This window comes from Gobius niger, assembly GCF_951799975.1.
Source record: "Gobius niger genome assembly, chromosome: 12".
Taxonomy (NCBI): domain Eukaryota; kingdom Metazoa; phylum Chordata; class Actinopteri; order Gobiiformes; family Gobiidae; genus Gobius; species Gobius niger.
This window is the reverse complement of record NC_136863.1, coordinates 14760336-14774234: the sequence shown is the minus strand read 5'-3', so window position 1 is coordinate 14774234 and position 13899 is coordinate 14760336.

Below are 13899 nucleotides of genomic sequence, written 5' to 3'. Positions count from 1 at the left end.
AGGGTTAAGGTCAGGGTTAGGATTAAGAGTATTAATATTAATAATATTATGTTTAGTTAATATCTTTACAAGCATATGGGACTGCACATGGAAAATAACTACTTAGCTAAATCTGGTACAAATCATCTCTTCTTTTGTAAAGACTAATGTTTTTTAAATATTATTAAATATTATTCATGGCCTATTAATTACTAATGCTTATTAATAAGTTATTAAAACGAGCACCCCTCACTATAACGCGTTAGTCAGCGTGACTTGGATCCCGTCCTTTTTAAATCATTACAGAAATCCAGTTTGTTGAAACCGTCGCATTTCTCTTTACGCGCTGTTTTACTATGTCGCCTTTGATCGGAATCTCTGCAGCACATCTGACAAATTGTGGCCTCCAAGCTTTGATTTCCACTTTCCTTAATACCAGAATGAGCCAGAAGGAGTGCTTTTTTACTATAAATCCATATTATTAAAGTCAACACACACCAATTTTACCACTGGAGTGGCTTGAGGGAAGTGTTGCATTGATGCCTCTATAGCATGTTTGCGATAGAGTTCCACATGTAAGAAATAAGCCTTTGCAACAAAGCTGCACAATTAATCCCAATCCAATCAACAGTTTTAATGGTTGCAATTTGCATTTGGTAGCGAAAACAACTAAATAATATGTCTCCATTTATCACAGAACTCAGCCAACCCTGTAGTTTAGACCTCTGCAAACATGTTGCCAAAAGCATGGGATTTTTGTATTAGCTGGTCAGGTTCAAGGCCAACAAAGTTATTTACAATGTGCGTATGAGTGTTCGCTGTTTCCTTCCGTGATTTTTGACGGATGTTTTGGTGAATGGTAGGCAACAAATGATGCATCCTGGCATCTGTTACAGCGCAAGGGAAGCAGTGCCTTATTTGTGAGCATTGTTTTTGCCTTTCATTAAACTCATTTTATTTATTTGATACATGACGTTGCCTGTGACAGCCCTCGGATTTGACGACAGCCCTCGGATGTGACGACATCGCGATCGCTCGTACAGTTAACTGATTTTTTTATTTTAAAACATAAAAGAAATACTCGTAATGGCAACACTTTAAACAAAATCACTTTTCTTACAAAACCATGAACCCACTTTTCAAAGTGATTCATAAAATGTTCCTATATATATATATGTACTTTTTCAGTTACAAAGACACTCTTCTATCTTCCATGTCTACCAGTCCTCCATACTTCTGAGCTAAAGAAGAGAAGGAACAATAAATGACCTGTATAGGCATGAAGAGTATCAGTAATAGGAAAACACTTTTGAAAATAGTCTCCATGGAATTCATCCTCTGTTCTCATCAGTCCTGTCTAACCGTTCTAACCTTTTGGCGCATGATTTAGTCTATGGTACTGCGTGTCCTCTGCCCTCTGTCCCCTGAGCTCAGTGGGAGGCTTGGGTTGCAGCACATTATAAACATGCTACCTCAAAGAGCTTTGGGCTTTCAAAGTAAAGATACAGTCTGACCATCATATTGCTGTTCGCCCACAGCCTTAAATAGCTTTTGGGATATTTGCAGGTTATTGAAACCAGAGCTGTGTATGTGCGGTTGTGGTTGCCATTTCTTCCATATGAAGTAGAAGAGCAATGAAAAGTGCATGATGTGGCCCGTCTCTCTTTCACTTTCACTTCCAACAGCTACAAAAGATGCATCGCACTTTGTCCTGCCCAGTGTCTGTAGACTTTTTCCACTGACAATGAGAAATCTGCCTTTGTCTTTTTTCATTAGTGTGTCTACTGTTCTGTATGTGCACAGTGGTTCACATTTTGAGCACCTTTTCCTAATAAAGAAAATAGTGTTTAGGGAGATGTGTGATCAGAAACCATGTCTTCTCAATTGGAAGAACTATCATTTGCAAACATTTCATTCCCACATAATTTCTCTCAAATTCATTCATTTAGAAGCTGTGACACAGTGGTTTGTGCTTTGTACTCAAATGACAGAGCGTGTGGCATTTTAGTGTGACGTTTTGTATGCAGGATCTTGGTCTGTGAATGTTACACAGAGAATTAGCTTACTATGTGTGTTTCCAATAGCAGTATTAAAGGTCAAAAACTGAGAACATTTAAGTCAATACATTATACCTTACCATAGCACTGAACTACGTGCTGTTTAATCCAAAAACCTAAACCATATGATCTTATTCCTAAGTATGTTCTTACTTGATATTATCACAATATAAGGGAGGAACCCTGGCTGGCTGCCTTCAGTCCTCCTCTGATCCTCTGAAACAGTGCAGAGCATTGGTCAACTCCACCACCTCCTTCCTTTTCCTCCTGCGCCGCTCTCTCCGCTCCACAACAGTCTTTCACCATCTTAAGGGACGAGTTTAGCAGTTAATCTGTTTCATTCTCCAGTGAACGTTCATAAGCCAGAACAATAGAAGTCCTGTGTTGCTTAGCTGTGAGTCGTGTCCGGATACCTCCTTGTTTGTCCCTTTTTTGTTTCCTGCAGCTCCTCTTGTGACACCGCCACTGTGCTGCAGGTGTGGGGGGCTCTTGGTGCCTCTTCAGTGTCTCAGAAGAAGGAATGTGTAGGTCTCAAATGGGTCTAGCTGATAAGCTCTATTGCGTCATTCATTCTTGAGTAATCATCATCTTTCCTGGATTTAGTTGGTAATGATAGACAGAGCATGTGTCCAAAAACTAACACCAGACCTGTTCTAAGCAGTTCTGCACTCAAAATAATTATGGTTAATTACGGTGTCAGTGATTTGTGTTGTTTTTAGCTAAAAATTAAAGCTTGAATTTTGTTGAAGACAGATAGCTCATTCATGTTGCGATGTAAACCACACACGGACACAGTCTTCAGTGATGAAGTGTCCTTTCATTACATAATTTCAAGCTATAAAACAAAAAAACAATGCGCAAAAGTTAGTTTATAAGACATTTACATCCATTTTAAAACCCTTTGGACACAACTTGAGAATAAAAATGATAATCAACCGTGACCTTTCTTTCATTTAATTTCATTTAACTATATTTAGATGTCATTAAAATTCCCTATTCCTTCCATCTCTTAAAATATCTGAAATGAAACCAGCTTCAATCTCACGCTGGAGTTGCTAGCGCTTCTTATCCCAGACCACCAAGTCGAGTTTAATTAACACACAGCCAGTTAAATCGATTGGCACGGGTCGTTCGGATTCTGCAGCTTAGTCCACACAATACCACTATAAGAACTGCCTCGGTATTGCTGACATTTCATCTTGGCTTTGACACGCTCCTGCCTCTCGTCTTCAATATTACATCGCCGTGGACACAGCTCTGCGCTCCATTCTTTGATCAACATTATGGGAACACAGTGTCACTCCTCATTCATTTACAGTCTATTCCTGGCTGTGGGCGCTCGTGTTGGTGCTGCAGACATCACAAGCGTTTGACCTCAGTGAGATGGCCTTATTGAACTGGACTTTAGTGCACTCTGTGCTTTGTTGCATTTGAAGGCGGGAGACACTTTGTGATCTAAATGCTAATGCAGTGCCCACTGGTCTCACTATAGCAATCGCAAGTCAGAAGTGTGTCTATCTGGGATCCAACTTTTATTCAGTATCTGTATTTCTTAACTTATTGGTCTATTTGAGGGGACAAACAAATCAACAAATTACCAATCAGATTATAGTAAAACTGCTCATTCACGGCTTTACCTTTAGCTAACACATTTACAGAACATAATATTACTTTTCCAGACATGTTTACATTCTTTATATATTTATATGCAAATAGCACATTGGATAGAACTAGACATACTCTTTTTTTACAGCACAGGAATGGCATAGTGATAGGATGGTATATAAAAACATAAAAGTGTCATAGCGTGGTACATGAAGATAGAATAGACCTTATTTGTTTCAAGTTAGCATAGTAAGATCGCAAATGACCAGGAAATGGATAGTATTTACTTGGTAATATCGAAGCGCATTCTCCCTCACCATCTATCCTATTACTCTCAAAAGCTAATACTACAGAGTATTGCTTTGATCGTAGCACTAGAGTAAATAAGTTCCATGTTCCATGTCACCTCTGCCTTGTATCTCAAATCTCGAGTCGTAGACGCGTCGCGCTTCTTCCCCTCTTTCGTTTCTTGCCAATGTGTCTGTCAGCTCAGATAAACAGAAACAAGCGCTAGCATCGCAGTGCGTTAGCCCACCCGTCAGAAGTGACCTCATCTACAGAGAGTCACTTAACACTGAATTTACACCGCCAAATGTTGTGCGTGTTTAAAACAATCTGACATTGAAGATCGATGCTTGATCCTTGCCAGCCCCGAGCGCCATTATCCGGAGCCCCTACATGTTATCAAAGTTAGATCTGCCGGGACTTGCGATGTCATGAATTCCTAATTAGCACCTCTGCCAGACACCTTTATTGACTTGTTCGTTACAAATCACAGGGAACGGCGGGAGAATTAGTGCGGGCTGGCTGCGATCCTCTCTGCGGGTAATGGTGAAAGCATTATGAAAGGCCAAGTCTGAACCATAAATATCACATCAGATTGACGTCTGGTTTTAATTCGATTTGAGAGACAAGCTGCGCATTCAGATAAATCACCGCTTAGGAGTTTGATGGGAGTTAGTCGTGAACAACAAAAAGTTTTCAAGTCAAGGCCTCAGAACCTTGACAAAAGTCTAAACCTGAACATCCACAGTTAAGGCTAAAAGGAAGGTGAGCTTTTTAGTAAAATGTGGATGTGTTTTAAGAATATCAGCAGATGGGGAGAGTAATATGTATATAAAGAAATACTATTAAACAGGGCATTCATAAGTATAAAAAACAGTCCAGCTAATCCACTCCATGCTTCTTCTCGCTACAGCGATCCAAAATAAACGTAGCCTCACTTGTGTGCACAAATATTCCCCGTAATCCTCTGACGGCTCCTCGCGCGTCTCTGTTTTGCCCATCAGACAAGAGTTTGTAGCTGATTTTTATTTTTGAATTCACCAGATTCTCTTCTCTTGCCGTCGCATCCAGCCTTCCTGTTTGCTTGTCCGAGTGAATCCCTGGGTTTGATCTGACAGGCGCTGCAGCTTCCGGATTCTTACATCTCCGCAGATATCGAGCGTTTTTGCAAGCTTTCTTTGTGTTCAGAGGGACGATGGTTCTTGAGATGAATGAATAAGTTTGTTGTATTACCCAGTTTTGTTAAAACACTCCACTGGCTGTTGTTATACAGACTCTTTCCCTTTGTTTTTCTGTGACAGGATTGGCCAATAATCCTGTTGATTAAGACACACCACGTGATTATTGAGATCAACCTTTCTTAAGATTATGATTAGATTAAAATTTGATTCCAGCCCTACCTGAAAGTTAACCCTTTTTTTTATGATGATACGTTTAACACGTGACAGAATTAAACAGGTCTTATTTGCAAAAACAAAATTACACTACCCTTGATACATTACACCTGCCAAATTTAGTACAATGTAATGTGTAATAACATGTACCTATGTGATACATACATAATAGAATCATTTGCATTTGTAGTTTAGTGGTACATAATGTAATACGACATAAGACCCTAACCGTAAGCCTTAACCCTAAGGGTCTTATGTATTATTACATAATGTACCTGCAAAGAACCAATATACACTATTCCATTGTGTATGTACTACATAGGTACAAGTTGCAGCAGATTGTTACAAAGCAGATTACGATGTACTAAATGTAGTTTGGTACAATGTATCAAGGTAGTGTAAAATAAAGTGTGGCTCAAAAGGGAGTTTTAACAAAATGTATTATTGCCTCGTATTATACTAGGTATGATGAAAAATAAAGAGCTCATTTGCAAAAACAGATAAGTGCCTCTGAAAGAACTCAACATATGCTTATAAATGTATCTTTACATAGCAGTGTTTTTTCAGAAGTTTCAGAGATTTGTTCTTATTAAATTCACACAGCTTTACTTTCATAAGTGGCATCTGTCGAGTACAGTAACAAATAACCAAACCAATTTTGAAAAATAAAGAATAAAAAACTGAGACATCTGCTGTGATTGAACATCTCATGATCAGAGGTTATTTGAGGTTCCAAATAGCTGCTCCTCCATGTTCTGTTGTAAACCAGTAGGGGTGCCCCAGATGTCCTAAAGGCTCTTGAGGATTTGATAAAACTGTGCACTGGGCTCTCGTTAAAACCGAGCTGTGCTGTGGGAAAGAGCCGGCCGTAATAAGTTTTAATTAATTCTCACTGTATGGCCTGCTGGTGTTGTTTACAGGTTCACTATATCAAACAAATGTAACTACAACAACATTGAATTCTGCCAGCCCACAGCATGGACTTTTCCAAGAAATCCAACAATGCTAAACCCTAATTTAATATTACGTTAATTAATACACAAGAGCTGACAGGAAATTGAATCACAAGAACATGACAGAGAGAAATATTTTCCCCAAATCTGGCCAAGTCTATATTTGTAAACCATAACGTATTGTATTTGTTGTGCCCGATCCAAGCCAGAGTAGAAAACAAGGGCTGCATCAGGAGAGCGTTTGGCTTCACACCTAAACTGCAGTGCTTTTGAAATGTTGATTTTAATTTGATGTTTGTGGAGCCAGTTCTGGGGGGGGGGAACGGGTTAAAGGGTGCACCAATCAATTGTCTGGTGTGGCGCTTCAGATGCAAATGGTTTTGACCGTGTGCTCGTATAAACAATAAATGGATTGGCATATACGACCGGACTTCTAAAGCAGCATTTCTAAAGCAAAATGCAGCCCTCGGACCATTCGTTGGTGGCTCTCGGGTACCTTTGTGAAGTGGCCGAGAGGATCGCCAGAGATGGTGCTTTTTACTCCAAGTTTCATAATTTCACACAATTTGCCGCCTCAAAAACTAACTTTCTTTTGTGGGAAAGAGCTGGTTTTAAAGTTCCAAGCGTAAATAAACGTGCGGGGGGCTCGGGTTAACACTCTGCTTTAACGCGCTCAGGTGAAATTTTCACTGCATTCACCACTGATCTGTGGCCCTGTGGTATGAATATCTAAAGTATTCTGGTATCCTTCATTTATCACAGTAAACATCCGCACATAGAGCCTCTTTCAAACTGTCATTGAAATGAAATGATCCTAGGATTTTTAGCACCTTCTTTTCATTTTGATTAAGATTTTATTTGTCATATTCAGTCTCATTTTAGTCCACAAAAACACTAATGCTTTATAATTGACACCATTTTAAAAGTCAATGGAACACTTACCACTGCAGTATTCTTTGTTTTAACCTTGCAACTACAATCAGCTCTCAGTGGAAGTGTCCCGATTATTCTAGTTTCACTCTTTCAGCTACTGCAGGCCCCTCAAGTGTCCATAAGCTAGCTGTGGGCCATCTCCTGTTGTCACTGCTGTCTGTTTGTGTCCACGGCAACCGACCCGGGCCAAATGTTCGGAGAGCCCCTGGCAGTGACGTATTGTGCCACGAGGAGCTGCCTTTGTAGTTCTAATCCCGTCCTTATGCGCGGGCCTTGATCATACATTTGCAGCAGGATCATGTGCACTAGCATGTCATATACCGTGTGTCCTCGCCTCCGCTCAGGTTTCCACAATGACGAGGACGGGGGAATGTGCGGCTCATGCTTTGTGTAACTCGAGACGGTAAAAAAATGCGGTTGTAATTATGCTTGACGTTTTTATGCGCTACTTCTCGGAGTTGCTCGGACTGCCGCGTTTCCCCAAGGGATGCTGACATTTGAGTTTTATTTTTGGACGTGTCATGAGAGGGTGACCTTGTGACTGTGGCGTTGATTGTCATGATTCAATTCAGTAAATCTGTTCAGCGGCCCGAATATCAAAAGACATCAGGGAAGCAGTTAGATGAAAAACAGGCTTGTGTTGTGTTGTAGCTGTCACTGGACTTTTTGTTTTGTTTTTTGAGAAGCTTCTTGTAGTGATCGGAGGCAGGCTGCAAAAGCAAACGTATTTTGTACGGCAACTCAAACTTCCGTGAATCAGCTGTCAAATGTTTACTCTTCATAAACTCCTCCACTTGGAATTACAGGAGATTCAAACTATTTAAAGAGGTATGGATGAAATGAGAAACATGTAACACAATTATGCGATGACAACTTGAATATATCAGCAGTATGTTTTGGATAGTACATTGTAGGGTTGTGCCGATGGACGATATCATCGCCCATCGTGATGGATGAGCAACATCACGATGGAGAGCCACCATGATGCCACGCCCCCTCCTGTCAGAAACAGGCACTGATCTTCTGTGGGCCTTGTAAACCTTCAAACTGTGCAGGGATTGCACTGTAAATTCAATCACGAAAATAACTAATATGCGCGCTAGTTTCAGTGGCCTGCCAGAAGCCATGATGTGTTAGCCGTAATTATTAAAGTAAAGACGCAGCGCTGCTCTATTTCTGACGCGCGGAGCTCTCTCTCTTTCTCTCTACAGCTCAAAGTTTAACAGCGCGTGGTTTTGCTTTGCTTTGCTGCGTACGGAAACTTAAACCGTTTTAAAATGACGAGATGGCTCTCACATCGGAGCTAGCTGAGCGCGCATGGCTTTAGATTATTCTCACGAAGGACCGAGAGAGGAGAGAGAGGAGGGAAAGAGGCGCGGTGCAGGAGGTACGAAGTTACAAGCTCACGGACCAGGCGGCGCGTGGAGCAGCTTCAAAAACGTAAGCTACGACGCAAATGTGTACATATTGTCTTGTTCACCCACTGTTTCTTAAACATTACGTTAAAATTGAGCAAATGCAATTTACGATTTACATTCGTATTAGTGTGATAAGAGCCTTGGTATTGTGGAGTTGACCCTCTTAAGTCGTTCTCCTCTCAGACTTTACGCACGAGTTTTAGCACATTTCTGTTGCAAAAGTCGTGTTCCATGACTGTGTTCAGATCATGTTTAGTTTAGATCCATTTATCCTGCAATCTCACATTTTCCTAACATAAATAGTAATATGCAGCTTCTATATAGGCTATGTAAATGTCTTTAAAAAATGCTTATAATGAGAAATGGACGATATCATCGTCCATCACGATGGTTCACTGTAAACATCGTCAACGGCCAATTAAGGGAACATCGCCCAACCCTAGTACATTGCATAATTAAAGGGACCAACGGTGTTTAAAAATGTTAAAATTATGTATTTTCCTCCCCCTACATGTTCCAGCAATGTCCTAATGTATAGAATGAGCCCAGACCTATTCACCACAACTGCCTCTAAAATCCTGCGCTGTCACTCAAAACATTGCTACTTCGGGTCCGAATTGGCGTCACGCATGAGCTTAATATAGAACCTGCAGTTACACGTATGACCTGAGGTGGCAGTAGTGAGTATAAAATGGCCAACTTGCATCTAGCCCCTTTAATGCAGCTAACATTTCATTATATTTCTATCGTTTTGTTCAGGATTGTTTTTGTTGAGTAGGCTTTACTGGACGGGACAGGAGAGAGGGAAAGGGGGTGAAGAGATACTCAATTGTCGGACCCACTACGTTTAGGACAGAACACTGATCCGCCACATGTGCAGCCTTACTCACTTACCCTCTGCTACACCATGCAACTGGTGTGTTCACTATTGAGAGCTAGAAAGCGAGTTCCGCTTTAGCATCGCTGCAGATGCATACTTCTGATCGAAAAGGGTAAACTGGTTAATCAACTGAAACCCATTTACATTTAAATCTCTTTGCCTTTTGCTTTTCAACTGCCTGCAGAGCATATAATCTGATTTTCATGGGTCATTTGGCATAGGTTATAAAAGTATTATTCAGAGTCCTGCAATAAAGCAATGTCCCCATGCATACTATCTTTATTTTATTAATGGACATCGTTCGCGACACTGCCTCACTTTCTTCATCAGACTATTGAAGATGGTAAAAAATCCCCTTCAACACAAGCTTCCTTCACTCAATTTGTATCAGTTTTGTAAATAACTATGTTGCATTGGTGTAAAAATTAAAGGCAGCTATTTTGCATGACGAAATCCAAAGTTTCATCTTACGTTTTCCTTCCTGACCACCCCGTATGCCTCTCATTGTAATTATTTCAGCTCATAAAACAGCTGCTGACTTTATGCAGTGACATTTGGGGACTGAATGACTTCCACTTTCACAGTCTAAGAACTAACTTCATAATTTATTTTAACAAAAGACCATCCATCCATCTTTTCTGATCTATGTCATCGTGGCATTTAAAGTCAAAATGAAATTCAAAGAAACTTACCTGGGATTATTCACTTCCAGGACTGTACTGTGTCGGAGGCTCCTCAGATAAACTGAAAAAGGATCTGATCCAAGAAACACTTGGGAGACGCAACGTTAGCGATGGCAGTCATACATTATGTTCCAGCATCACACAACATTCACTGTGAGCGCTCACACAGACAAACTGCTCTGTCAGTTCAGCCAGACTTCAGTGATAAAGTACATCCAAACTACCGTATCAGCTGCATATTTCAGACCATAATATAACAAGGCCTGTGAAGCTTTCAATCTTTCCCCCCTCATTTTGATTGCACAGACATAATTGCTAGGGATGCACCGATTCGATGCAGGTATCGGATATCGGAGCCAATACTGAAAAAAATAAGATATCGGGTATCGGCTACAAACATCTGAATACCGATACTAGTTTTGTCTCTTAACGCCTTAAAAACACAACTCTTACCACCTAAATCTAAATGAATATGGACATGCTGTATGTCATTGTCAAGCTAAGAACCTGGAAAATTCAATCACCGTTAGTTTAACCTTCGAAAAATTGTATTTATGATCGCCGCACAAGATTCTGCGGATAGAAAGGCTGGGTCAAAAAAATAACATAATAAAATAACCACTGCTGAAGCCAAGTGTTTGTATTTTCGTTTAAGAAATAACTGAACTCATATATTTGTAATGATCAGATCACTTCATGTGAGTTGTTTGTATTTAAGCCTGTCATATACCCAAGGACAACTAGTGTATTCTTGTTTCATTGTTAAAATATGAATATTTATTTATTTATTTATTTATTATTTATTGATCTTACAATGGAGGAGAGTCAATTAAAGTTTTTACTCTCTTTTAAGAAAGTCTCTTGGTATCGGTAAATATTGGATATCGGCAGATACTCAAACCCCAATATCGGGAGTAAAAAAGCTGGATCGGTGCATCTCTAATAGTTGCTGCAAGCAACTCTTTCTTTCTTTATTGTTTTAGTGAAGAAATCACAGGTTCAATTCCCTTCACTTAAAGACTAAAACCCATCATGGTAATCCTTAGGTAGACTTAGACTTAGATACATTGTATTGACATGGTCACAGTAATTTAGTAATGTACTTACCTTTAAAACACTTGTAAAAAGTAATAAACTACAAATCAAATAAGTGGAAGATACAGCCAATACACAGATTTGTTAAATACAGTGGAAATGTATACAATGTACACAAAGAGACGGGGTAGTGCAGTGCAATGATTATCTGTTACAGGGGGCGTGAGTTGTACCGTGGAGCCAATTCTATATAATGATATTTTTTCTGTCAAAATCCTCACATCCAAATGGGCGCCTATACTTTTATATCAGAGGTCACTAAATGGCGGACCCATGCACCAGCCTGTCCGAACCCGAACCAAGGATCCAAACTTTGTACCTGACCCTGAATCCACTCAGACGGCTGCATGTGCATTCTCTCTCTCTCTCTCCCTCTCTGACTGCAGAGCGGTAAACTACAGCCCAGATGAACAGAAAGAGGAGGTCCTACATCTTAGCTCCGTGACACTTTCTAAATTTTCAGAAACGGTTTCGGAATGACTGAAATACGGCTCGCTAAAAATAAAAAAACAGAAACTGCCTTAATTAAATAAGCATGCGTGATCGTAATGCGCATATTTGTGCGGCTGTTTCCCGATCGGCAGCGAGCAGGTCTGAACCAGGACTCAACCAGGACTAAACCCGGACTAAACCTGGACTAACCTGGACTAAGCAGGGCTCAGTGTGTTGAACTGAGCAAAGAGGAGAAACATATCACTGTCATATTATGTGCACATTGTGTATAATAGAGGCGATATTAATTCTGCTATTTAGGAGCCAAAACGTATTTGTAGAGCAAAAAAAACAATGATTCAATTAATTGCATTATTTTCAAATCAGAAATAGATTAAATAAAGGCTTAAAAATCATCATATAACCGTGAATTAACCCTGTATGTTCCAGACCATTTTTTTTTTATTCTGACCTTGGTGAAATTTAATGTGTGACCCCTGCTTTATATCAACTTCAGTAAATCAGGCAGTTCCATGCAAATGTATTGGCAGTCACTACAAGGTCACACTGACAAAAAGTCACGCCGAATAAATAGTGTGACTGTTTATTCAGTGCACGTATAGAAAAATGTAAATGGTACAAGAGTAAATAACATGTACTTGTGCCATGCCATGAACTGCATGTAGCGGTGTCTATCGGTGATGTAACTACTGTACCTTCTAGCTTTTGTTAAGATGTCTGTAAAAAAGTAAATGCTTCTTCAAGGTCAGTGCCTTTCAATATTCTGGCACATTTACACTGCAAAATTACTTCTAATTGAGTTTAATGGTGTAGATTTTCCAAAAAACAACTTCAAGGGGCAATATTGCAAGATTAGTTCAGCCAGAATGTGGCTCATAGTTACAGTTAGAGTTATCTCGTATGGATTTAATTACATTGCCCCACTTTATTACACACAATGCAGTTTGCTTTAGATGCCGCTAACCGATATTACAACTATTCCATTGCTGGCTGTGTCACAGTGAGAAAAATGTCTTGCACAGTCTTATTGAGGAATCTAATCACTGGCAGTCATCCCCCGTCATGTGTCATTCTTCTCAAAATGTTACACACAGAGTTTCATTTCTGTTGCATTGTATTTGTGTTGCCATTCAAACCAAAGATGTCGATGGTGGAGCCAACGGCGCTTGTGCCAGATATGCCACATAAACGTTTGTGAAGCATCGGGGAATTAATTCTAAAGTGGCCCTGTCCTAGTGAAAAGACTTCACACATCTGGCCACAATGAAGACCAATAAACAACCCTGATTCAAAAAATGTGGGATTTTCTTTTGTCCATGTGAAAATCATGGAAATCGTATCATACTCACCCAGTTTAAAGAAGAAAAGAAGAAACATGTTAAAGCTAACCGAAATATAATGATACAATGTTTGCGATGTAATGTTTCGCTTTGAAGCCGCACTGACTCTAATAGTCTCTTATAGTTGAGAATTAAGCCCCTGCTGCGTAACAAATGCATTTCTAGCTTTCCCAGTGCACCGCATAGAATTGTCAGTAAGTGGTGTGAAACAGGTGCGACAGCCATAGAAATACTTTGTGCTGATTTAGACTTCAATTAATAAAATGCACTCGAGTATAAATAGTTGCTACGAGTGTATTGTATATAAGATGCCACTATTACTATTTATTTATTTTTTATTTTTTTCACATTTCCTGCCTGTCCCCTGAGTGTTACTGAGAGCTGAATATAATAAGTGCATTCCTCCATTGTGAGCTCAATAAAGGCTATCTTAGCTTACATATATTTTTCTGTTGTGCTATTTATTCATTAATGTATTTATACTGTTCCTGTTGTGTGCTCAGTGTGTTCCCGTGTGATGATGGTCAGAAGGAAGCGGCTTTCTCTCCGTGTCCACATTCATTCATAGCTTCGCTGAGCCCAGATTAAAGTGCCCACGTCTTTGGAGGAACACTTCTCTCTGTACACTGGAATTAAGCCCCCGAAAGTAGAACGGAAGCACCTGCCACTCAACTTCAGGTTTCAAAAGTGACTGACTCAGGTTTTGTGGTGTTTTTCTTCTTTCTGGCAGCGTTTTTTTTTTTTTATGTTAAATGTGCTTCAGTCAGGTAAAGTAGGCGCCAGAGCTGAAAGTGCTAAAGCTGTCTGTAAAGTGAAATACAGAC